Source organism: Eleutherodactylus coqui, chromosome 13, assembly GCF_035609145.1.
Source record: "Eleutherodactylus coqui strain aEleCoq1 chromosome 13, aEleCoq1.hap1, whole genome shotgun sequence".
NCBI lineage: Eukaryota > Metazoa > Chordata > Amphibia > Anura > Eleutherodactylidae > Eleutherodactylus > Eleutherodactylus coqui.
In genome coordinates this window covers 2,627,489-2,654,787 of record NC_089849.1, presented here as the reverse complement: position 1 = coordinate 2,654,787, position 27,299 = coordinate 2,627,489, and the positions used below count along the sequence as shown (strand labels likewise).

The following is a 27,299-nucleotide window of genomic DNA, read 5'->3' as shown; positions in this document are numbered from 1 at the left end:
ACGTTTCGGGCTCAAATGCCCTTTATCAAGCAAATAGATAAGCTTGGAATATTAAGGGTTAATGGCAACAAAGTTCAGCCTGGCTACCCAGAAGTGCAATAATCGGACACAATCCTGGGATCTAGTATGCAAGGGGGACCTCAGTCGCCAGCTAAGTTGGGCTTACTGACTCCACAGCTCTGATAGTCATGCATTCAGATCTAGCCTGGTGCCACACACAGGGGGGAATTTATAAATATATTTACAACAGGTTTTCCGTGTTAAAATGTCATAAATTTATGCAGAAGACTCACTTTTACGCTTTTTAAGCCATCCTTGCTGCATTTTTTTAAAAAGTCGGAGGACTTAGTGGGGGGGGGGGGGGGGGGAGACCGGCCATGGTACATCATATCACTATAATTTACACCGTAAGCCTACCGTAGATTTTAAAAAGTTTACGCCCCTTATTACATTTGGCACATCCTATTGGTTTAGGATCATTGCCCCTTATGTTTTTCAAATTGCTACATTTTTGTAAATTTTAACGTTGGTGTTTTTGCCACATTTTTTTTTTTGTGACAAAAATGAGGCATCCAGATGTCACCTATTAGTCAATAAGGAAATAGGAAAAGCCTACAAACTTTGGGGCACATTTATTAGTGGTGTTGCCCCACAATTTTGGTGTAATTGGCACCTTCCTGTGGCACAAATCAATTTAGACAATTTACTATTGATTTGCGCCTATAGGAACAGATGTTCCACCTCTTACTCCACGTTTCAAAAGTTTCTAGTAAAGAGGAGGGGTTTGAGTGGCGATTTTAGATTAAGAATTGCAACTTTCTAAAAAGTCACTACATTTGTTACAATCTCACTCTGGGTGGCATACAAAGTGGGGGGCACTTATAATAAGTGGAATTTTAGACGCCGCTTTTCCAGCAGGTTTTCTTTACTTCGGTTTAAAGTTTACTAAATGTCGCACAAAGTTAATAAATTCGCTGCACTTTTAAATACATCCAGAAGTCACTTTGCACGGCTGCTGGAGTGACATGGCAACAGATTTAGCAAGTTTTATAAAAATCTCTAAAAGCCGCCCTCCATTCAAACCCCGCCCCATTTTCTAGAAACTTTAGAAAAGTGGAGTAACATCTTTTTGGTGCAAATCAATAGTAAATTCTAAATGTATTTGCACCAAAACATGCAACTTCCACCAGAATTCTGGCAGAGCAGCAATAATAAATGTGCACCACTGACTCCACATCACTAAACATATTTAACCCTTTCACGCCCAAGGGTCGGGCACTATTTACATGGGCAAGAGAAACTCAGACCGATATCACACATGCAAACATGGAAAAACGCAGCGCCGAATATGGGATTTTTCACCCTCGTTTTTCATGCACGTGAAAATTGCATGTTTCTGTGGGAAAAATAAAAATCCCATCTGCGTATGAGTGCGAGAGGCTGCTTTATTTACTCTCAGAGGAAATAATGGGCGATAGAAAAATTGCAGCATGACCGACCTCGCTGCATCTCTGCGAGAGGGAAAAACCACCCCTGTGAATAGATAATGGGTTATATTTTTGTGTAAGTACAAAAGATGCGCAATAAAATCCGCACTCATTGATGCTCTGCGTCCGGGTCGCATGCTGCAGCTCTGGTGTCTTAACTTTTAAAAAACCATCCCTTTTTTCTTTTTCTGGAGGCATCTTAATGAGCGCTTGTCTTGCAGGACGGGTTGTATGTTACTATCTAACGTACCATATAATGTATTAGAAAGCCTTAATACATTTTTGAGTTGGGCAAAATGGGGAAACAAATGCAATTGCCCCATGGGTGGTGGCAGTGGGTGTATCATGTTCACGGTGCAGAAAATGCCATGTTCTCTTTATTTTGTGGGCCGGTATGATTACTACGATACCAAATGTATATAGTTTAATATAATACTACTTGAAAAAAAATGTTGTTTTTTTTTCACATTGCTTCCTGTCCCCATTTTCTGACCCCATAAACATTTGTATTTCTCTGTCGATAGTGCTGTACGAGGCTTGTTGTTTGCAGGGTAACATGTTTTTTATTAGTACCATTTTAGCGTATGGACGACTTTTTGATCTCTGTATTCATATTTTTATGGTGTTCACCATGCAGGATTAATAATGGGATATTGTAATAAGTTGGACCTTTACGGATGCAGGGATAACAAGTTTTTTTTTTGTCTGTTTGATGCGACGACTAGGAAAAAGTTTTTTTTACACATAATGGGGAGATTTATAAAACTGTCTTTGTTGCACAACCAGTCACAGAGCGGCTTTCATTTTGCAAAGGCAGAATATGAAAGCTGGTCTGTGATTGGCTGCTATGAGCAACAAAGACAGTTTTCATTTTAGAAAGTTTTATAAATCTTGCCCAATATACATATATTTTTTTAGTAATCTAAAAGCATTTATTTTCCTTATTTCTACTCTTTTTTTTAGTTCCAATAGGAGACTTGAACTTGCCATTGTTTGATCACCTATACAGAATGATGCAATACTAAGATATTGCATTACACTGTATTTTTTTACAGGCACGTCCTAATAGGCCCAAGCATCCATGCCACTCGGACAGAATGGAGAATGGAAGCAAAGCAGAAAAAGTGGCCTCAAAAATTTCCAATATTTAGGTGTTTTCAGATCAGCTTCTCCACTGAAAAATTGCCAAACCAAAAAAAAACTTTGGGGCCAAAAAATAAAAATGCAAATCAAGGTTAACGCTATAGCGCTGCGCAATTCAGTTTTATAAATGCTACGTCTGTAATTTTTTTTGTTTTTTAATAAAAACATGCCAGAAAAGGTCTGAAGGAAGTCTTGCCATGGTTTTAGGGTGTTTTATTGGGCATGACTGTATCTTTAAAGTGGAATCTCCTTTAAACTATTGGAAACAATTGAAAGTGAAGAATATCCCCTGCCCCGCCATCCGCCTTGTGGAGACCTGCTGCGGCACGGGGGACATAGTGCAATACTGCATTATTGTGGAATTCTAGTGAAAACCCTTCTTTTAGTCTGAATATGCATTTAGGGTGTATTTGCATGAAATGTTTTTGTTGCAGTTTCATGTCATGATTTTTGTAATTGCAGCAAAATTGCATCATTTTAATAATAAACATTATACTTTAAGGGCTTAACAGATGGGCGTGCTTTAGTCCCATGATGCGGCCGCAAGAATCGCGGCTACATAACGGGATGAAACCGTTGATTTCAATGGTTTCTTTTGCACTAGCGGGATTATAACGTGTTAATACTACGTGCGGGAAAAGATAGGACTTGCCCTTAGAAAAACAAAAAACGTAGCGGCGAGCGTATTAGCGCATGCGCCCAGGTCTTTATGCCCTAAGCTACAGTTCTGAAAACTGCAGCAAATCACAAAAACAAAGTCACGCGTATAAGCACTTCTGTTTGCAAAGTAGATCAGCCCCTCAGAGCGCCTCATTCTGGAGAGGAGCGGTGCTGCAGGGGCAAGGGAACACATATCAGCACAGAAGTGACAGAAAACATTCTGAAAATCAGCAGCGCCCAGTGTGACTTCAAGGCCACACGGCCGGAGACTGTGAATCGTGCAGGGCAGGGGCAAAACTATAGAGGATGCAGGGGATGCGGTTGCACCCGGGCCCAGGAGCCTTAGGGGGTCCATAATGCCCCTCTTCTCCATATAGGGAGCCAAGTACTATGAATAAAGCGTTAAAGTTGGGGGCCCCGTTGCAGGTTTTGCCTTGGGGCCCAGGAGCTTGAAGTTATGCCTCTGGTGCTGGGCTTCATAAATCCGGTGATCGGTGATGATGTATATAAACCTGTATGTGGCGCCGCTGGTGAGGAGTCGGCGACGGGATTGAAGTTACCGAGATGCAGGAATCCGCTTGGGATCTGACCTCCCATCGTTGCATTATACGGAGCGCTAGATCCCTACTGGAACCTGCGACCTCCTCCCATCTCACTCCCTTGTACTTTTAGCGGATCATATGTTTACTCACTGAAAAAAAACTGGGATTAAATTCAGCAAACGCACCAAAAGTGTCCTCAGTGTATCCCAAACCGCAATCCCATTTACAGACTGCGGTCATACGCTAGTGACTCATTCTTAACTTGTTCGCTGCTGCTAGCAGTTGCATGGACTAAAGACCTATAGGAATAACATAAAGGCGCCGCGGTGAAGCTTGTAAGTTCCTGCCGCTCGCTCTTGTGGAGTTTTGCAGGGATTTTACAATTTTGTTTTCCATTGGAATTGTCAAGGATTGCAGAATGCACCGCGGCTGTAGCAAACGAAGGGTTAATGAAGGATTGATAGGAAGGGACTTGTAGAGCTGGGATATGTGTGACGTTCTTCCTATCTTACAAAGGGTTCGGAGACCTGTGTGTTTAGGATTGAAGCCACCCACCCCTTTCTTGTGTCTCTCCCACCCCCCCTCCCCTCTCCTCGCAGCAGCCTGTCCCCCTCCTAGATGTAGAGGGCAGTCAGCCCCGCAGCACCTGGACAGGAGGATCAGCCCCACTCATCGCTGCTGCTTTCTATCTACAGCTGATGGTGTACAAGAGTAAGAAGCCCCGGCGTCCGCTGCAGTAGAGGCATCCAAGACTTGCCGTCTGAGACCTTCACTTCCTCAACCCTCCACTAGTCTGGCTGGAGAAACCGAGGGTCATCTTCTTCTGGACAGTGGTAAGTGCTGCCGGCTATCCCGACTCCACTCCTTGCCTCTTGCTTAGCATATAGAAAGTTTGCTTTATAATTGTGCTGATCTTATAGATCCCGTATCAGTCCGTTGTAGAGATACGAGCGCGCATATTTATCAGCTTGTCATGAAGCATTTACTAGAGTCGCTTGTAAATGACCCTTCGTTAGTCGCGTCCTTCATTGTCTCCTGCGGTTACACAACGTCTTATCACAGACGGGAGATCGGTGGGAATTAATGTACAGTAACCGACCCTGAGATCGCCTCACTGTAGCAGAAAAACGATAAAAAGCAACAGTCACAAATATTAAAATGTGCCGCTGATCTGCGTGACGGCAGCGATATAAAGAGCCTCCTAATAAAATAACCCCAAGCAGAGCTCTGCGGACTAATTCACTGAGAGCACTAATCATTTCCATTAAAGGCCAATTAATCCTTACAATTCAATCATGGTTTACGCTCATCAGGCCGCGCGGGGGAAAGCCGCCGCTAACATTTTAATCTTGAACAGAGCTTTTTAATCATTTTTAAGTTAAGTTTTTAGTCCATAAAGGCAATAAATTGGGAATGGGTTGCCAGCTGTTCATGAGGACTTTCCTCCCAGTGATTTACTCTCGGCAGCAGCAGGACCGTACGGGAGGTTGTACGTCGTCAGCGGAATCTTAGGAGGAAGTTATTAGACTTTCACCTTCATAACTGCTTTATTTCCTACTAAATCCATTCCCTTTACAATATCCCCTCGCACTAAACTCAGCTGTTAAAACTCATTTACTGCAAGAAAAAGAAGGAGCTGCGTTTGGAGGTCGATGCGACGGCGGATCAGTAAGTGCAGCCGCAAAGAATTCATTGCATTGTTCTTACTTTAGTGAAAGAGGAATTTATTGTACTCCTTAAATTGTAAGATGTGCGGTGATGGCGGCACGTGTGCATATTATAATATGTCTACCATTCTTCAGTTACATTTCATGTCTTTAATTATGTTAAATTAATGCAGGAATTGCACATTTGGAGAAAAAAATAGTAATTGAATGTTGACATTAATTCAGTATATCATTCCCGTTGCTCGCATACACCGTTATTGTAGAAGAGAAAGAAATCAAGGAGTAAATGATGTCCCATCGCCTCTAAACCGTTCTCTACATCCCTGATACGTGTTTCTTGCGATATATTTTGTTATAAGAACCCGGTGAAGAGGTCCGTGTAGCTGGTAACATCATTTTATTTGTCTCCTATCTACACGATAACTTGTTCCTCTTACTTAGTTATATTCCATTGCCGATTTACTAATGAGCTCGTCATAAAGAGGCCGCAGCATTACTCGCGCGGTATTGCTGGTACTTTCTGTGAGCGGTACGGTGTGGCTGCTGCATGTTAATGAGCTCGTTCAGCATTATGCACAGTGCAATATATTCTAATTACCTGGCTCTGAAGTATAATCCAATGAATCTCGTTAATAATTGCAAGGAGTTTTCAGGATGGATAATTAGAGTTGAAAGCACAATAATAAATAAGAGATAATTCTCTAGCAGGCGTTCGCTCCGATGACAAGTCCGTTTTTTTTACTCTAATTTGCCCCCTTTTTTTTACTTGTAATCAGTTTGTGGAGAAGATTGTTCCTCCAGGGAATGGCTTTTATTGCACAAAGTAAAAAGTGTTCACCTTGTTTATCCGGCGGCTCTTGGCGCAGGTAATGAGCGGTGATGAGAAGGAGAAACACTTGTGTTATCATAATATTGAACCGCTGGATGCGGCTAGAATGACTTCTTTGTTAGGAGAGGAAAATGTTGGATTTAGTAAAACAAACGCCTCAATGGCTGAACCAACGCAGGAGCGTCCTGTGGATTTAGCAAATAGTGCGCTGTTGACAGAAAGGAATCCTTATCACAAACACTTTTGTCCCCGAGTATATCCGCTGGAGATGGCGAATACTTACAGCTATTAACTACTCTAAAGCGCTCTCCACACCGGTCAGGTACCCACAAGGTGACAAATAGCAGCGGTGACATCTCCCAGACGTGATGACATTAAAACTAAAAACTAATCTTCCCTTGTTGGCGACCGCGATCCGGAGATTTTCAGCAATTTGTGTTCTGTACATTTTATCCTAAAAAAATTTTGATGTTTAAATTTTCAAATGTACCAAAATTTGTGCTCTGACCAAAAACATTCCTAACGTGTTTATACATATATAGTACAATGTCTCCAATCCATAATTGATAGGATTTGATGCCAGATTATTGAACATTCTGGACTATTGGATGGTCATAGAAGAATTTGTGTAGATGTGGCCTGTATAAAAACACATCCGTTATATCCATATTACAGACCTGTTTCCAAAAACCTTCCATCTGTATGTCATCCGTTTTTAACCTGTATTTGTATCCACATTTGTATTATTTTTTGATCTGTATTTATGCAATAGAAAGGAATACAAATATGGAAAAACCAGAGTGTCTGTAAAAGGCCATGTGAAGAGTCCTGTGGATTTATATTGGCTCTGCCCTAATGCAGAGCAAACCCACTGTAGCGTGAAGTCGGCCTTGGGCCATATTTACACTGGCGAGAGCAATATCGGCTCAAGGAACTCGGGCTGATGTCACACTCTGAAACCTGCAATTTTGCCCGTGAGCGCAGTGCGTTTTGTGAGAAAAGTGCATTGCATCACACTACATGTGATTTTTTTTTGCAGGCGTTTTTTTTTGTGAAAATCCCATATTTCAGTAGGAAAATGTAAAAATCTCATCATACTAACATGAAACTCACATGTACATACGTGTTGAATACGATTTTTTTTTAAACTCACCCATAGGACATAATGGTCGGGTTTTCTGCAGAATCTCACAAAAATAGGACTTGCTGCAAGCTTTCTATCTTTCAGCATCGCTGGGAGCATAAATTGTGCATTTAAATAGACCCATGTAAAATAACAGGTTCTTTCGTGCGAGTTTTATGCATCCCGTGTAAATATGGCCTCAAGGAGAGAATCTGCAAGAAGAGCAATTTCCCACACTGAGTCTGGTTGTTTTTTCCTCGTCGTCCCCCGTGTCTTCATAGGAATCCGCTGTTTTATTGAATGTATAGCGTCACTCTGTGCCTTATAGGAAACAGTATGGAATAAGGTGTAAATCAGGTCGTCATGTCAGACCCGCCACGTGTTTAGCTTCGTAACATCTTGGTTTCTGGAAATATTATTTGCCCCCCTGGAAGCCTCTTCTAATTGTGGCGCTTCAGCAGGAGGAGGTGAAGGTGGCTTTAAATCCGGGAGTGTAATTAATTAGGAATTTTTGGAAGTTGTGGGGGATTTAACCTCCGAGCTGCTGAGTGCTTCTTGTTTAGGGGTTGTTTGCTGGGATTTGTAGCTTGCAGCTATATAGCGTTTCAGTCAAGGTGTTTAATTGTGTGTACTAACAAGTCCGTGGAGAGACGTAGACGCTGGAAGCATCCTGATGATGGGCCACGTTCCCCTCTACTTATATCCGAATTATCTATGGGAACCGTGGTAGAAGGTGGGGGAGGACTTTGTGGTTGTTTTGCCCGTTTTCACTATATATCTAAAGCTGTGACCCCTCGTATGCAGTGTGGTGGGCACACAATCAGTTAAACAAGGCTGTCACTCACGTCTGGGTTCCCATGAAGGCACGAAGCAGGGGGTTATGGGTAGAGGCGGCTGACTGACATCTCTGCTTATTTTGCTGCAATTCTTGAATTTCATGTACAAGTCCGTCAAGCAGCAGACATCTCCCGGGTCCCAAAAGCTGCTGCTGAGGGGTGGGGGCTGATCCTCCTTTATGCACGGGGAAAATGGGGCAAAGATCTGTAGCACATTGAAAGTTGATGGGCGCCCGCTCTGCTCCTACAAGTGTGTACTACTCCTCTCACAGAAGAGACGCCACAATGGTGACCGCCTAGCCGCTCCTTTATGGACGACACTTCTGTCAGTAAACGGTTCCATACAGAACACTTTGTGACCGAGAACCTCCTATTTTTGCGGTGCTGCGACTCTAAATTCTATTATTTTTGCAATGATCCTACCCAATAATTCACCCCGGAGCTGCCAAACGTTGACCCCTCCAAAGGAATGTATAAACCGCATCCGCGACATTTCAGTAAAACTGATGTCCTAATAACTTCTATTATCTTGGCCAGAAAACTCCATTAGGGGAAGTGTATCGCAGCCGCCATTGTTACGGGGGGCTCCTTAGACATTACCAGCCGCTCACAGCACTGCAGAGAGGAGCTCGTTGTTCACCACATGACGGCACACCATATAGCTGGGGCGTAGTTTACACTAATAGTCTAATAAATGTACAATGGGAATTGTTAACATTTCTGGTTTTTCCTTCTATACTGTACTCCCTTCTATTTGTAAAATATCGTTATACTGGCTGAGGATCAGTACGGTTGGAACTGTTGGTCACATGACACGGTTGTTTTTCCATCTAGAATGCAATAAAACGTATGCTTGCCGTCTACAAGCATGGCCGCTGTGTCTGCGTTCGGACGGATAGCTTGGCTTTAGTGGACGACTCTTTTCTGGGCTTTGTGCTTTTGTCTGCATTCTTACTTTCAAACATGCCGATGCGTAAATTACTATTAGAGCTCTTTCACACAGGGGGAATTATTCCACCGGGACGCAGTGGAAATCGGCACCAAAATCCGTATGCCTCAATGCAGGTTTTGATGAGGAATTTAAGCCATTTTCAATTCCATGGCAAAATCTGCATGTTATCTGTGTGAATACTGGTGCAAAATTCTGCACAGGGCCGCAAATACCGCTGCATCGTAGCGGAAGAATTCTGCTCTTAGTGCGTCCATCTTCTCGCCAGAAACCAATGTACACGTCGTGGTGCATGCTGGGACGCTTTCATGTATGTCAGCTGTACATAGACTACAAGATATGAACTGCGCAGAACACCTCAGTGTCCCCCAGACGAGCGGCATGCAGTAAGTATCGCTCGTGCCGCTTATCTCCAGGATGGAATAGGAAAGATCCAGCGTGCATTTACCCCCACGGCAGATACGAAGGGACCCTCTAGGGAAACCACCATCAACTTGAGATTGTCAGCGGATCCAGTGGAAATCAGTACAATCTGCTGACGGGTCGTCTGACTGATGGCTGCGCGCAAAAGGGTTTTTCCGTATAATATTGCAGAATCAATGGCAAATCTCAGCATGAAAATCTTTGTCTGTGCAGGGCCTGATAGCTGTCCTGTCTGTGGGGGTCTCTGCGACATGGAGCTTCGGGGGCTCCTACCTCTAGTGCCATAATGCAGATAATAAAGGGTAATTGGAGCAGCGGATCCTAATTGTCATTAAGACGAAAGTCCCCTGGTATCCGACTGTAAGAGATGGCGTAATCCTGGACTTCATTAGCGCAATAATCCCACCTGCTGTTTATATAACATCCAGCGAGGAGTTTCTACAGCGTTCATTCTCTCATCATGTGAAGTGTTCCAACAGCTGGCGCACATTTCTCTCCAGTGGGGCTTATTGGGTTAACAGAGCAGCAGCGCCATGCATTTCTTTCACCGCTGCCTGCGTGGACATGTCGTTGGGTTACCTCCTTAATGGACCGCTGTGTAGTTTGCCTTTACTTGGTCTCCTTCCAGCAGAGGTTTTACCTCTCCTACACAGAAAACATTTCAGGTTGTTGTTTGGTGCCCTCTTCTACGCCCTGGACCCGTGCCAGTCACCTTCAGCAAGGTTATGCCATCGCATGGACTGGCTATTAGCTGCAGCGATGCACCATAGAAGAAATGGTGGGATTTCTATCTATTCTTTTTGGCCGTATTTCCACCTATACGTTTGATATCAGTCTATGAAACTCGGACTGATATTCCACTTGCAAGCCTGCGATCTTGCCTGCGATTGAGGTGTGTTTTGCAAGAAAAATGCATCACGTTGCTGCGCCTGCGATGTTCATGCGGGTGAAAATTACCTTTTAATAGGAAAATAAAAATCACAGTCGCATGAAAATCACATCTGCGGGCAAGCGCCATGCGCCTTTTCTTTTTGCGCTCCTATTAGAATAGGACACGCTGTGATTACTTTGATCTCGCACTATTGATGCAAGCAAAAAATCCCTCCTATATATATACGCTAGCTGATATACCCGGCTTCGCCCGAGTTAATTTGGTACTGGTGTTTATCTGGTGTTCACACGGAAAGTCTTATGAAGTCGTGGTTACTTTAGAGATACTGAGGAAAAACATATGCTCACCATTTTGCATAGTTCTCTGCGTTACCCAGGAAACACCACGGGGAGGTAACCATGCGATGTTTCCTTTATATAAAATGACATCAGGAAGTGAGAGAGTTAGATTCCATACACAAAATTTGGACACTAATTATTTTGCGCATAGAATTGAATAATCGAGTTGGGACCCAATAGCTTTTCCTATTTATGACATAATCAATGCTCGTGCCAAATTTCCCGTTTCTATGACACCGGAAAGTGAGAAAATTAGATTCCGTACGTAAAATTTGGACGCTAATTCTTTTGCGCATAGAATTGAATAATCGAGTTGGGACCCAATTTCTTTTCCTATTTATGACATAATCAATGCTCGTGCCAAGTTTCCCGTTTCCATGACACTGGGAAGTGAGTGATTTAGATTATGTACGTTAAATTTTGACGCCAATTTTTTTGCGCTAGAATTGAATAATTGAGTTGGGACCCAATTACTTTTCCTATTTTGGAGATAATCTATGCTTGCGCCAAAATTCATGTTTCTACGATATCGGGAAGTTGGAGAACTTTTGGCGAGTCAGTGAGTCAGTGAGTGAGTCAGTCAGTCAGTCAGTGAGTCAGTGAGGGCTTTCAGCTTTATATATATAGACTATTGGATTGTGCGCGGTAAAATCGGTCCTGTAAATACGGCCCTAATTGGACACCCGGAATCTGGAAACTGGAGAGAGGGGCAGTTTATTTATCTGGGCTTTTTGGGTGTTTTCCAGTTCCTTTTCCCCCCTTTAAAGTAAATGAAAAAAGAAATATTTTTTGGTTTGATGAAAAGGAAAAATCGCGACAGAACAATGAAGTGAGGCGAAGCGAGGGCTGCTCCCTGTTCAGGACAAGCGACATGAATCAGCTAGAAATCTATGGGGAAAAGAATAGAATGTGCAAATCACAACGTAAAAGCCAATAATATTTGTAGCTGGTTACCAGTTCTTCACTAATGGCTCCATGACGTTCCTGCAGTCTGCTCTACATAGTGATGGTGCCTGTAGGACAAGCATCTATACTCTGGGGCTCCCAGCGCAGATACCCTGGACCTCCATATAGCCCATATGATAAACAATGCGGATTAATGAGGGCTCGCCACTCCTTCTGCTCTCCTCATAAAGTTGCACATTTTCATGCAAGTAGTGTTTTTCTTAAACAATTGTTTGCCTTGTCGCTGTTGTCCGGTTCTCATTTCACTTCTCCAGAAGGGACCTTGCAGATGAGATGGAATTCAAGGCTAACGGTAGATTTTGATGTGGAATTGCCGGCAGGATTCTGTTATTTCAATTCCACATCAAAATCCGCACGTTCGCAGTGCAGATTGTGGGGCAGAATATTGCGCAGAGCGCTGCTGCGCAATACTCCATCCCATGTGAAAGGTCCCAAAGTGTCCACAGTTCAAACAGAGTCATGTTTGCAGACAGATTTAAGAAATGTGACCTTTTTTTGTAAAGTGCAAGATTTGTAGCGATGTCTCTCCGGTGGCGGAAAAAGTGCTTCACATCTCTGGATAGATGTAAAGCTGCAACAAATGTATCATCAGCGGGTGAGATTTGATAAATGTGTCACTTATAACATTAACATGGCCTCTAGCATAACTGACCTCACATCTGAAATTGTCAGATGCTAAATACCTCCCACATAGAGGGGCGCAGCGTCGCCACATAGAGGGGCTCAGCGTCGCCACATAGAGGGGCACAGCGTCGCCACATAGAGGGGCTCAGCGTCGCCACATAAAGGGGCTCAGCGTCGCCACATAGAGGGGCTCAGCGTCGCCACATAGAGGGGCTCAGCGTCGCCACATAGAGGGGCTCAGCGTCGCCACATAGAGGGGCTCAGCGTCGCCACATAGAGGGGCTCAGCGTCGCCACATAGAGGGGCGCAGCGTCGCCAAATGGAGGGGCGCAGCGTCGCCACATAGAGGGGCGCAGCGTCGCCACATAGAGGGGCGCAGCGTCGCCACATAGAGGGGCTCAGCGTCGCCACATAGAGGGGCGCAGCGTCGCCACATAGAGGGGCGCAGCGTCGCCAAATAGAGGGGCGCAGCGTCGCCACACAGAGGGGCTCAGCGTCGCCACATAGAGGGGCTCAGCGTCGCCACATAGAGGGGCTCAGCGTCGCCACATAGAGGGGCGCTGCGTCGCCAAATAGAGGGGCGCAGCGTCGCCACATAGAGGGGCGCAGCGTCGCCACATAGAGGGGCGCAGCGTCGCCACATAGAGGGGCGCAGCGTTGCCAAATAGAGGGGTGTTGCGTCACCACATAGAGGGGCGCAGCGTCGCCAAATAGAGTGGGGGGGAACGTCGCCAAATAGAGGGGTGCTGCGTCACCACAGAGAGGGGCACAGCGTCGCCAAATAGAGGGGTGCTGCGTCACCACATAGAGGGGCGCAGCGTCGCCAAATAGAGGGGCGCAGCATCAGCAAATAGAGGGGCGCAGCTTCGCCAAATAGAGGGGTGCTGCGTCGCCCAATAGAGGGGTGCTGCGTCGCCCAATAGAGGGGTGCTGCGTCGCCCAATAGAGGGGTGCAGCGTCGCCCAATAGAGGGGTGCAGCGTCGCCCAATAGAGGGGTGCTGCGTCGCCCAATAGAGGGGTGCTGCGTCACCACATAGAGGGGCACAGCACACTTTATTTTAGCTATATCTTCTATAAGTGGCCAGCTCCCCACGTCCTGCACTTGTCTGCAGCTTGTAGGCTCCTGTGTCTTTGGGTCTTCTCAGTATATTTCCCACTTTCGTTATTCAGCTCTGTGCAGAAAGCCCCCGGCAATATTATCTGTAAGTGTTACTGTGCGCTCGTTGGTGGTCTCGGCATGTGACCCTCATTGTGGTAAGATTACAATTAAATAAAGATAATGGCGTTGGTTCATCACGCTGAGTGTAACCGGACACGATGACTGAGTGACCACAGCCGGCCGGGAGACACGAGAGTCTGAGGTCACTGAATAAGCTAATGGACACTGCAAACTGCAGCGTGTTTACTACCTGCAATAACCTGCTCCTGCATGTAGTATTACTGACAGAATACACCCATGGTCGCAGACAGGCAGAGGTTTTCTTTCGTCTTCGATCTTCGGCGGCTTCTCATGAAGCTCTCACTTTTTATGTTTTTTTACTTGTACAGTAAACTTATTGGCTGAAGAGCACATAGCGCCACAAATAGCCGCAGATAACCACAGATAGCCGCAGATAACCACAAATACCCACAGATAGCCGCAGATAACCACAAATAACCACAGATAGCCGCAGATAGCCGCAGATAACCACAAATAACCACAGATAGCCGCAGATAACCACAAATACCCACAGATAGCCGCAGATAACCACAAATAACCACAGATAGCCGCAGATAACCACAAATAACCACAGATAGCCGCAGATAACCACAAATACCCACAGATAGCCGCAGATAACCACAGATAGCCGCAGATAACCACAGATACCCACAGATAGCCGCAGATAACCACAAATACCCACAGATAGCCGCAGATAACCACAAATACCCACAGATAGCCGCAGATAACCACAAATAACCGCAGATAGCCGCAGATAACCACAAATAACCGCAGATAGCCGCAGATAACCACAGATAACCACAGATAGCCGCAGATAACCACAAATAACCACAGATAGCCGCAGATAACCACAAATAACCACAGATAGCCGCAGATAACCACAAATAACCACAGATAGCCGCAGATAACCACAAATAACCACAGATAGCCGCAGATAACCACAAATACCCACAGATAGCCGCAGATAACCACAAATACCCACAGATAGCCGCAGATAACCACAAATAACCGCAGATAGCCGCAGATAACCACAGATAGCCGCAGATAACCACAGATAGCCGCAGATAACCACAAATACCCACAGATAGCCGCAGATAACCACAAATACCCACAGATAGCCGCAGATAACCACAAATAACCGCAGATAGCCGCAGATAACCACAAATAACCGCAGATAGCCGCAGATAACCACAGATAGCCGCAGATAACCACAAATAACCACAGATAGCCGCAGATAACCACAAATAACCACAGATAGCCGCAGATAACCACAGATAGCCGCAGATAACCACAAATACCCACAGATAGCCACAGATAACCACAAATACCCACAGATAGCCGCAGATAACCACAAATAACCACAGATAGCCGCAGATAACCACAAATAACCACAGATAGCCGCAGATAACCACAGATAGCCGCAGATAACCACAAATAACCGCAGATAGCCGCAGATAACCACAAATACCCACAAATAGCCGCAGATAACCACAAATAACCACAGATAGCCGCAGATAACCACAGATAGCCGCAGATAACCACAGATAGCCGCAGATAACCACAGATAGCCGCAGATAACCACAAATAACCGCAGATAGCCGCAGATAACCACAAATAACCGCAGATAGCCGCAGATAACCACAAATACCCAGAAATAGCCGCAGATAACCACAAAGAACCACAGATAGCCACAGATAGCCGCAGATAACCACAAATAACCGCAGATAGCTGCAGATAACCACAAATAACCGCAGATAGCCGCAGATAACCACAAATAACCGCAGATAACCACAGATAGCCGCAGATAACCACAGATAGCCGCAGATAACCACAAATACCCACAGATAGCCGCAGATAACCACAAATACCCACAGATAGCCGCAGATAACCACAAATAACCACAGATAGCCGCAGATAACCACAGATAGCCGCAGATAACCACAAATAACCACAAATAACCACAGATAGCCGCAGATAACCACAGATAGCCGCAGATAACCACAAATACCCACAGATAGCCGCAGATAACCACAAATACCCACAGATAGCCGCAGATAACCACAAATACCCACAGATAGCCGCAGATAACCACAAATACCCACAGATAGCCGCAGATAACCACAAATACCCACAGATAGCCGCAGATAACCACAAATACCCACAGATAGCCGCAGATAACCACAAATACCCACAGATAGCCGCAGATAACCACAAATAACCGCAGATAGCCGCAGATAACCACAAATAACCGCAGATAGCCGCAGATAACCACAGATAGCCGCAGATAACCACAAATAACCACAGATAGCCGCAGATAACCACAAATAACCACAGATAGCCGCAGATAACCACAGATAGCCGCAGATAACCACAAATACCCACAGATAGCCGCAGATAACCACAAATACCCACAAATAGCCGCAGATAACCACAAATAACCACAGATAGCCGCAGATAACCACAAATAACCACAGATAGCCGCAGATAACCACAGATAGCCGCAGATAACCACAAATAACCGCAGATAGCCGCAGATAACCACAAATACCCACAAATAGCTGCAGATAACCACAAATAACCACAGATAGCCGCAGATAACCACAGATAGCCGCAGATAACCACAGATAGCCGCAGATAACCACAGATAGCCGCAGATAACCACAGATAGCCGCAGATAACCACAGATAGCCGCAGATAACCACAGATAGCCGCAGATAACCACAGATAGCCGCAGATAACCACAGATAACCACAGATAGCCGCAGATAACCACAGATAGCCGCAGATAACCACAGATAGCCGCAGATAACCACAAATAACCGCAGATAGCCGCAGATAACCACAAATAACCGCAGATAGCCGCAGATAACCACAAATACCCAGAAATAGCCGCAGATAACCACAAAGAACCACAGATAGCCACAGATAGCCGCAGATAACCACAAATAACCGCAGATAGCTGCAGATAACCACAAATAACCGCAGATAGCCGCAGATAACCACAAATAACCGCAGATAACCACAGATAGCCGCAGATAACCACAGATAGCCGCAGATAACCACAAATACCCACAGATAGCCGCAGATAACCACAAATACCCACAGATAGCCGCAGATAACCACAAATACCCACAGATAGCCGCAGATAACCACAAATAACCACAGATAGCCGCAGATAACCACAGATAGCCGCAGATAACCACAGATAGCCGCAGATAACCACAAATAACCACAAATAACCACAGATAGCCGCAGATAACCACAGATAGCCGCAGATAACCACAAATACCCACAGATAGCCGCAGATAACCACAAATACCCACAGATAGCCGCAGATAACCACAAATACCCACAGATAGCCGCAGATAACCACAAATACCCACAGATAGCCGCAGATAACCACAAATAACCGCAGATAGCCGCAGATAACCACAGATAGCCGCAGATAACCACAAATAACCACAGATAGCCGCAGATAACCACAAATAACCACAGATAGCCGCAGATAACCACAGATAGCCGCAGATAACCACAAATACCCACAGATAGCCGCAGATAACCACAAATACCCACAAATAGCCGCAGATAACCACAAATAACCACAGATAGCCGCAGATAACCACAAATAACCACAGATAGCCGCAGATAACCACAGATAGCCGCAGATAACCACAAATAACCGCAGATAGCCGCAGATAACCACAAATACCCACAAATAGCCGCAGATAACCACAAATAACCACAGATAGCCGCAGATAACCACAGATAGCCGCAGATAACCACAGATAGCCGCAGATAACCACAGATAGCCGCAGATAACCACAGATAGCCGCAGATAACCACAGATAGCCGCAGATAACCACAGATAGCCGCAGATAACCACAGATAGCCGCAGATAACCACAAATAACCGCAGATAGCCGCAGATAACCACAAATAACCGCAGATAGCCGCAGATAACCACAAATACCCAGAAATAGCCGCAGATAACCACAAAGAACCACAGATAGCCACAGATAGCCGCAGATAACCACAAATAACCGCAGATAACCACAAATAACCGCAGATAACCACAAATAACCGCAGATAACCACAGATAGCCGCAGATAACCACAGATAGCCGCAGATAACCACAAATACCCACAGATAGCCGCAGATAACCACAGATAGCCGCAGATAACCACAAATACCCACAGATAGCCGCAGATAACCACAAATACCCACAGATAGCCGCAGATAACCACAAATACCCACAGATAGCCGCAGATAACCACAAATACCCACAGATAGCCGCAGATAACCACAAATACCCACAGATAGCCGCAGATAACCACAAATAACCACAGATAGCCGCAGATAACCACAGATAGCCGCAGATAACCACAGATAGCCGCAGATAGCCGCAGATAACCACAGATAGCCGCAGATAACCACAGATAACCACAAATAACCACAAATAACCACAGATAGCCGCAGATAACCACAGATAGCCGCAGATAACCACAAATACCCACAGATAGCCGCAGATAACCACAAATACCCACAGATAGCCGTAGATAACCACAAATACCCACAAATAGCCGTAGATAACCACAAATACCCACAGATAGCCGCAGATAACCACAAATACCCACAGATAGCCGCAGATAACCACAAATACCCACAAATAGCCGCAGATAACCACAAATAACCACAGATAGCCGCAGATAACCACAAATAACCACAGATAGCCGCAGATAACCACAGATAGCCGCAGATAAGCACAGATAGCCGTATATAACCATACATAGCCGCAGATAACAGTACTGCGAGTCAGCAGCCAACAATAGGGGGTTTCTGCCATCATTGGTCACCTCCCTGTGCCTTTGTCGTATGGCAGAAAAATCTTTTAAACTTTTGTGTGACTTTCCGGTGTGCCTTTATAGAATAAATAATGCAAAGTGGTATATATACATTATATTACACCCCTTGCTGCCAGGAGTCCTTAACCCTATACTGTCCATAATGATAACACAACAAGGCACATTCATAAATTTGGTGGTGGATTAGACCACACCTGCTGGCCACGCCTACAAACGCCACTCGCTTCTATGCCTGCTCCACATGACCGTCTGGAACATAAAGCCCCATTTCTTTTCTCTTGGCTCCATCATTCCAGTTATATTCTGAGGTTTATGGCTATGTGCTATGTATTTGCGCATGAAGGAGGCTGGATGAGGTATATTTGTGTGCGTGCCTGTGCATAATTCTGCACTTTTTGCGCACGTAGGGCCAGTTCACACGTGTGACACAGCCTTTCTGTGGATTAAAAGTAGCCTAATGAGGTCCAGGTGTGTAGTTTTCCCTGTGTTTTGCGCATTGTTTCACGCTTCCCCATGCATATTTGTGCACTTCCCATAGACTTCTATGGGGCCTTTGCAGCGTAAAACGCAAGAAAATAGAGCAGGTCCTACTTTTTCTGCATGTGCAAAATGTGCTCATGAGAACGAACCCATTCAAATCAATGGGTTCTATTCTTTGTGCTTAGCACAAATACCTGCGCAGACACGGGCTTGTGAAGAAGCCCTTAGTGATCGAACAGCTGAAGTTTGAGTAATATCCCGGCCGTTCCTCTGCGGCCCCTTATAATGCAGCTCCTCGCAGGGGTCCGCGCGGTCACACCTGTCATTGCTGAGAGGGGATTAGAGTCACATAGCACAATATTTCCTGACCGTTCGCGTCTCCTAGAAATGTATGGCCTCACAAACACGCTAATCCCCTGTGGTATGTTAGACGGTTTGTGTGTTTCATGTTCCGGAGAACACATGACCTGGGATCGTGTTTCACCGTGTTCTGAGTGCAAAATTAGGAATGAGGAAGGGATATGTGTGCCGTACGCGCTCTTCATGTACAGGTTCGCGTAGATGGCTCCTCCCCCTCCCAGCGGCTCACATTAATATATGCATGTGTGCCGTACGCGCTGTTCATGTACAGGTGTGTGCAGATGGCTCCTCCCCCGTCCCAGCGGCTCACGTTAATATATGCATGTGTGCCGTACGCGCTCTTCATGTACAGGTGTGTGCAGATGGCTCCTCCCCCGTCCCAGCGGCTCACGTTAATATATGCATGTGTGCCGTACGCGCTCTTCATGTACAGGTGTGTGCAGATGGCTCCTCCCCCGTCCCAGCGGCTCACGTTAATATATGCATGTGTGCAAGTACTGTTGGATACATGACCGTTTTTGGTGGAGAGTCATGGCCCCTGTGCCAGAGTCTGTAAAAATAGTCAACTTGAAAAGAAAAATATTAAATATGACATTATGCTTCATTTTACTGTTTTACTACCAGAAACTTGTTACTGCTAATTATCGTACATATGCCGTTTATACTGGAGATCTTGTTCACCGTCTCACCGTCGGGGGGCGCTCTGACTACAGTATAGATTAAAGGTGCATGCAGCGAAAAAAACGTAAAAATCAGCATCGGCAAATCCGTGTGGTTCGTCACTGTGGTTTTGCTGCTTCTGCAGTGAAAAAAAAGTAAAATAGACGCGCTAAAAACGCTCACCGTCGCCCTCATCCACTCCCGGCTCGATTATTACAACCCGCTGCTGATTGGCCTCCCCTGCACCAGAATCTACCCTCTCCAATCCATCCTGAATGCGGCAGCCAGGCTCATCTTCCTGTCCAGCTGCTACTCGGACGCCTCTGCCCTGTGCCGGTCACTGCACTGGCTGCCCGTCAAATACAGAATACAGTTCACACTCACCACCCTCATCCACAAAGCCCTCCACAGCACCGCACCACCCTACATTGTATCCCTCATCCACAGTGCAGCGCCCCCCAATATCGCCTCCCTCATCTCAATCCATCACCCAGCCCGGGCTCTCCGTTCTGCTAACGAAACTAGACTGCGCACCCCTCTAATTCAAACTTCTCATTCCCGCCTCCAAGACTTCTCCAGAGCAGCACCGGTCCTCTGGAACGCACTACCAAAGGCTACCCGGGCAATCCAGGACTCGCAGAACTTCAGGCGTGCTCTAAAAACGCACCTCTTCAGGGAGGCATACCGCATTCCCTAAACAAACCCCTCTGTACCCCCCTGATAACATGCTCCCTGACCTACTGACTGCAATCCCTGCCCCCTGCAGTTATACCAATCCTGCCGTCACACGGCTAAATGTCTGACCATTGTCTGTGTATAACATCCCTCACTCTCCACCTCCCTATACCGCGTACATCTCCACCCCACCATACCATGCACATCTCTGCCCCACCATACCATGCACATCTCCGCCCCACCATACCGTGCACATCTCCACCCCCCCCATACCGCGCACATCTCCACCTCACCATACCGCGCACATCTCCACCTCACCATACCGCGCACATCTCCACCTCACCATACCGTGCACATCTCCACCCCACCATACCGTGCACATCTCCACCTCACCATACCGTGCACATCTCCACCTCACCATACCGCGTACATCTCCACCCCACCATACCATGCACATCTCCACCCCCTCATACCGTGCACATCTCCACCCCACCATACCGTGCACATCTCCACCTCACCATACCGCGCACATCTCCACCCCACCATACCGCGCACATCTCCACCTCACCATACCGCACACATCTCCACCTCACCATACCGTGCACATCTCCACCCCGCCATACCGTGCACATCTCCACCCCACCATACCGTGCACATCTCCACCTCACCATACCGCGCACATCTCCACCCCGCCATACCGTGCACATCTCCACCTCGCCATACCGCGCACATCTCCACCCCGCCATACCGTGCACATCTCCACCTCGCCATACCGTGCACATCTCCACCTCGCCATACCGTGCACATCTCCACCTCCCCATACCGCGCACATCTCCACCTCGCCATACCGTGCACATCTCCACCCCACCATACCGTGCACATCTCCACCTCACCATACCGCGCACATCTCCACCTCACCATACCGCGCACATCTCCACCCCCCCATACCGGGCACATCTCCACCCCACCATACCGGGCACATCTCCACCCCCCCATACCGTGCACATCTCCACCTCACCATACCGGGCACATCTCCACCCCACCATACCGGGCACATCTCCACCCCCCCATACTGTGCACATCTCCAGCCCTTTACCTTCTGTATCCCCCCATTACTTATAGTATGTAAGCTCTGTGGAGCAGGACCCTCACCCCTATTGTTTCCATCAGCTGGTTACTATGTAACCGCGGTTCTGTAATGTTTGTCCTTTTGTCCTTCTGTATTTCCCCTGTCTATGTAAGCGCTGCGGGATATGTTGGCGCTATACAAATACAGATTATTATTATTATTATCTAAAATGTGATTGAAACGCACACAGCTTTTCTGATCTAGTCGCCCGGCTCAACTGCACCTATCCTGACCGAACTCAGAACATATCTATGGTATCAGGCTGGGACGCTCGTCCGTATTACCTAGGTGATACGCTAGTGTGAAACCAAAGGATAGCGACTGCTTATACTCGCCGCTCCGCTGCTGCAGCCGGTCACTGTGCGCAGCTGTCCAGAGTTGGCAGCGGTCACATGGGTATACCGAATGTCACTGCTGCTGTGATTGTAGACAAGCAGCAGTGGGGAACGGAGCTGTGAGTAGAATATAGACTGTATATACCGTGCGCCAACCACTATATACTCACTAGACCTTGTGCAGGGTAGTAGCATGCAATTGGATTTGGTCTTTCTGAGACCTGGATAAATGTATTCTACAAGGACGAGAAATGCTGCCTGATCCCCAGTAGCGGGGCGATAGTCTTCTCTTGCATGGCTTGTGCTTTGGAGAATAAGCCCCGGCACGCTGGCTTTATTTCTGGCTGGTTTGTAGATATTGACGGATCGGCCCCTTCCATCAGACATTTATCTTGGCCTTTAGTGGCTGTGATTGTCGCTTCACCATCGTCTTCTGCAGATGCCTACAGTCCTCGTCCCGGGGATCTTTGTCTGACCGCTGCCCTTTGGTTTCATTGTGTTTTGGGTCACGCTGCAGTTCTTGGTGCCGTCTTTTGAGCCAGAAGTGGATCAAGCAGGAAGGGGAGGTAGACGTCCTACTTTCTGACTTTCGCTCAAAAAACTGCATGAAAAACTGCGGCTTTTGGCCGCCTGCAGACGTCCGGGTCGGATCCCGCTGCGAGAATTCTCACAGCGGGATGCAGACCCGTGCCCCTGCAGAGGCCTGTGGCTTACCCGCTCCTGGGGTCTCTGAAGTTGTGTGATGTGCCAGCTGCTGCCCAGCCAGTGCATGCGTAGAGCAAAGCCGGCGGCTCTTCACTGACATTTCTGTGCGGGGCTCTGCGAGGCCCGCACGGAAATAGAACATGCCGCGATTTGTTTACCGCGTGTGATTTCATGCGGACAAATCACGGCCGTGCCTAGGATTGTGGTTTCTAATGCAATCCTATGGCAGCGGCCACGGGCGGAAAGTCTGCGGGAAATCCCGCCATGGAATTTCTGCCCAGGTGCAGGGGGCCTTTGTTCTAAAAACTGTACATGAAACCACTTTTAGGCTGCCTTCAGACCGGCGAGAAAATCACATGACTTTTGAGTGATGTGAGAGTGCGAGAAAACGCAGAATTCTGAAACCCATGCCTCTTAATGACTTTATTCCCATCTGCGATGCTTTCTATCATGTGAAGTTGCAAGGTTTGGAAATCGCTGCATGTTCTATCTCTCTGCAGTTTGCTATTCTCACCCATGGAGCCTCCGATTTATTGCAACGCACGAACTTGTGATGCCTTTTAACATTGGGGACACCTGAGGCCATCTACCATGCGAGAAAAACCCAAGCTGCAGCGATGCGTGATGTTTTTCTAGGAAAAAGCATCGCTGACGCTCAAACATCACATGAACAATAATGCGATATTGCCGCGGTTTTCTCATGGTGATCTCGCGCTCGCCACTGTGAAGGAGCCCTGACTGTGGCAGAGGAGGGTGAGCTTCAAAATGTCGATCATCTAGTGCATCAGGTCCATTGATGTGTCGGTGACAGATGCTGATTTCGCTTGCCCACCCCACGGTGGATGCGGGTGCCGCCGTCTGCTTCATTTGGATTGTACAAACCTTCTACATTGCAAACAGGAATTTCCAGCTTGATTTCCTTCTTTGTTCTTTTATGTAACTTATGTTCTCATCTTTTACAGATGTAGCAGAATTGTCATTTTTTTGTATCCATTGACTTTATCTGCTCAATGCCCATCCTGCTGTGACAAAGCCTCCATCTGTCTAGGAGTTGACCAGCCCTAAATCACTGGGACCCAGTAAATAGTTAATGAGTAGGAACCAGCAACAGCCGTCTTGTCCCCAGTGGGTTTCACATCATTTGCTAGAAAATGAAATGCGATATCGGAGACAGACTCCCCCGATTGTTCCTGTGTGTGGAAGTTTAACTGCATCCGCGGCGCTGGAGCTTTGTGTGACCTTGCACTGGGCTGTGTTCAGTTATTTTTGCAGCAGTCAAACAGTTAAAACTCATTAAGTCTTTCTTCAGTAGCAGCTGAAGTATTCTGTGATGGGGATTTATCAGAGACGTCTATCATGGCGGCCCAAGCGCTACTGGCGCCGAAACGTGAAATCGACAAATTTACAAAAGTGAACGGTCTTTTAGCTGTAGACCTGTAAAATAAAAGCCAAAGCCTCCGTGTAATGACAGATGTAACCCTGACGCTGGCGACACTCCACATTCAGCAGGATGATTGGGAAGTAGTCCTCACTCTCTACGGAGCCGGCCGCAGGGCTTGAGCACACCACCGTGTCAGCACGGCCACAAAAAGGGACAAAGCAAAAGATTTAGTGTTCACTCGTGTGATTCTCCAGCGATACTACGCCGCGTGAGAAAACATAGGGCAGAGCTGTTTTTTGTGGCGAGTGTATTTGCTCTTGCGCCCGTGTGTTTAAGCCCTAATTTCTATTCTGGTTGTCAGGATTATGTCCTGTGTACGTGGGATTACACTTGAATATACTCATACATGCAGGCGGGAGGGTCAAGAAGCCGCAGAAATGACTTACCTAGAAAGAAGCAGAATTACATGGCAAACAGAATGTCAGCCGCCATTCTTTACACTGCTGGCTGTAGTGGAAAAGGTTCATATTACAAATGTATTATTTTTCATCGCACGATTTTCACATGCGAGAGTGCGTGAAAGCAGAATTATGAAAACCATGCTTTTCAATGGTTTCCTTCATATTGGTCATGTTTTCTTGCGGCATGTCCTTTCCTTCTGCATTTAGTTGTTTCTTTTACTCTCCCACGTTTCACTATGAAGCCTTCTTTTTATTGCATCGCAATGTACAAACTTGTGATTTTTGTGCAACGGGGTTTTTAATATTAGAAAGTTCTATCGTCTTTCACGCGAGAAATCGCAAGCGGCAGCAATGGCTTTGCAACAAAAAGCATCGCTGGCACTCAGACATCTGATGAACGTAACGGCGATCTTCTCGCAGCGATATCGCGATCGCCCGTGTGGACAGCGTGCTGCGAACATCATTCCGGTGTGTTGGAAGTGAATGTGTCACAGTTATACCAGGTAGCGAAGCATTTTCTATCTTTCTAATCTGTTTTGTTTTTGGACTGTAGTTTTTTTCTTCTGTTCGCACATGACAATGGGGGGTGGGGGGGGGGGGCCATCCTGCCTGCACAGGAGTTAACAGCAATTGGACCTCTATGTGAGAGTGTTTTGAGCAGGCTCTGTGCAGGGAGAGGGAGGAGGTGAGTTGTGATATAAACTTTGGTTGTAGCGTGTTGTGGGCATGCTCCTGCCTGTGATGGTGATGAGATGACTCCTGGGAAGTTCTCACTATAGAACAGGAAGTCCAAAGTAGCAGTGCATCCAGCAGCACAGAAGAGGGAACCGTGTAGGCGCACGCTCACAAGTTGGTCCAGACTTCACCGATCATTCCAAGTATAGCCAAGAGAAATGGAGAGAGCAGCACAAGACGTTTGTCAGTAAGATATGCCCGGCCTCTAGTGACGCTGCCTTTATTGTATCAGCAAGTCACATGTCCGGCCTTTGTGGAGCAATGTAACAACAAACTAACTCATGTGACCCGTGAATCCTCCCTCGCACAATGTCAGATACCATTTGTTTCATCCTCTGCTCCTAACAGTGAACATATATCACAAATCCTCACAAAACATTGGCCAATATTCAAAAATGTCACCCGGAAATGGATGAATTTCGGTTCCCTCCATTGCTGCATGATGATGAGTTCTGGCACAGCTGTTTCATCCACATGGTCCACCTAGTCCTATCCGAGGGCACCTTGCCAGATGTTTCCCATTTTTCGTCTGATTGTGTGTTTCATGTCTGTTTGTGATTGGTTTGTGGGAATTCATATATGTGAGTAGTGTTCATTGTACTTTTAAGCTTGACAAAGGCTGGGTCATGTCCGAAACATCGTAACTTCTATGGAGATGCAATAAAGGAAGCGTCACTAGATGCTGGGCATATTTTACTGAAAACCGTCTGTGTGCTGCTCTCTACATTTTTCTTTGCTATACAGAACAGGCAGTGTCAGACTATTATTAGTCTTAGTGGTCAGTATGCAGGGAGGGGAGGAGGTAAGCTGTGACTATTGTGAATAGTGGGTCCTGTATTATCTATATATATAGGTGTCTCCTCTCAGTGTAATCCTGTCTGTACAGGGAGGGGAGGAGGTGAGCTGTGACCATTGTGAATGGTGCATCCTGTGTTATCTATATATAGGGGTCTCCTCCCAGTGTAATCCTGTCTGTACATGGAGGGGAGGAGGGGAGCTGGGACTATTGTGAATGGTGGGTCCTGTGTTACCTATATATAGGTGTCTCCTCTCAGTGTAATCCTGCCTGTACAGGGAGGGGAGGAGGTAAGCTGTGACTATTGTAAATAGTGGGTCCTGTATTATCTATATATATAGGTGTCTCCTCTCAGTGTAATCCTGTCTGTACAGGGAGGGGAGGAGGTGAGCTGTGACCATTGTGAATGGTGGGTCCCATGTTATCTATATATAGGTGTCTTCTCTCAGTGTAATCCTGTCTGTACATGGAGGGGAGGAGGGGAGCTGTGACTATTGTGAATGGTGGCTCCTCTGTTATCTATATATAGGTGTCTTCTCTCAGTGTAATCCTGTCTATACAGTGAAGGGAGGAGGTGAGCTGTGACTATTGTGAATGGTGGCTCCTCTGTTATCTATATACAGCTGTCTCCTCTCAGTGTAATCCTGTCTGTACAGGGAGGGGAGGAGGTGAGCTGTGACTATTGTGAATGGTGGGTCCCGTGTTATCTATATATAGGTGTCTTCTCTCAGTGTAATCCTGTCTATACAGTGAGGGGAGGAGGTGAGCTGTGACTATTGTGAATGGTGGCTCCTCTGTTATCTATATACAGCTGTCTCCTCTCAGTGTAATCCTGTCTGTACAGGGAGGGGAGGAGGTGAGCTTTGACTATTGTGAATGGTGGCTCCTGTGTTATCTATATACAGCTGTCTCCTCTCAGTGTAATCCTGTCTGTACAGGGAGGGGAGGAGGTGAGCTTTGACTATTGTGAATGGTGGATCCTGTGTTATCTATATATAGGGGTCTCCTCTCAGTGTATACCTG

The 27,299-nt window shown here is 46.5% G+C and overlaps 1 protein-coding gene across 2 annotated transcripts in view; it reads left to right on the top strand.

Annotated features, from left to right (window-relative positions):
* Positions 1 to 4,474: 4,474 nt before the first annotated feature.
* EYA2 (EYA transcriptional coactivator and phosphatase 2) overlaps positions 4,475 to 27,299 on the top strand; it is a 142,489-nt gene continuing 119,664 nt past the window's right edge. For both annotated transcript variants that reach the window (XM_066586102.1, XM_066586101.1), the window contains exon 1: positions 4,475 to 4,665. The gene's annotated coding sequence lies outside the window, so the exon portion shown is untranslated. The remainder of the gene's footprint in view (positions 4,666 to 27,299) is intronic.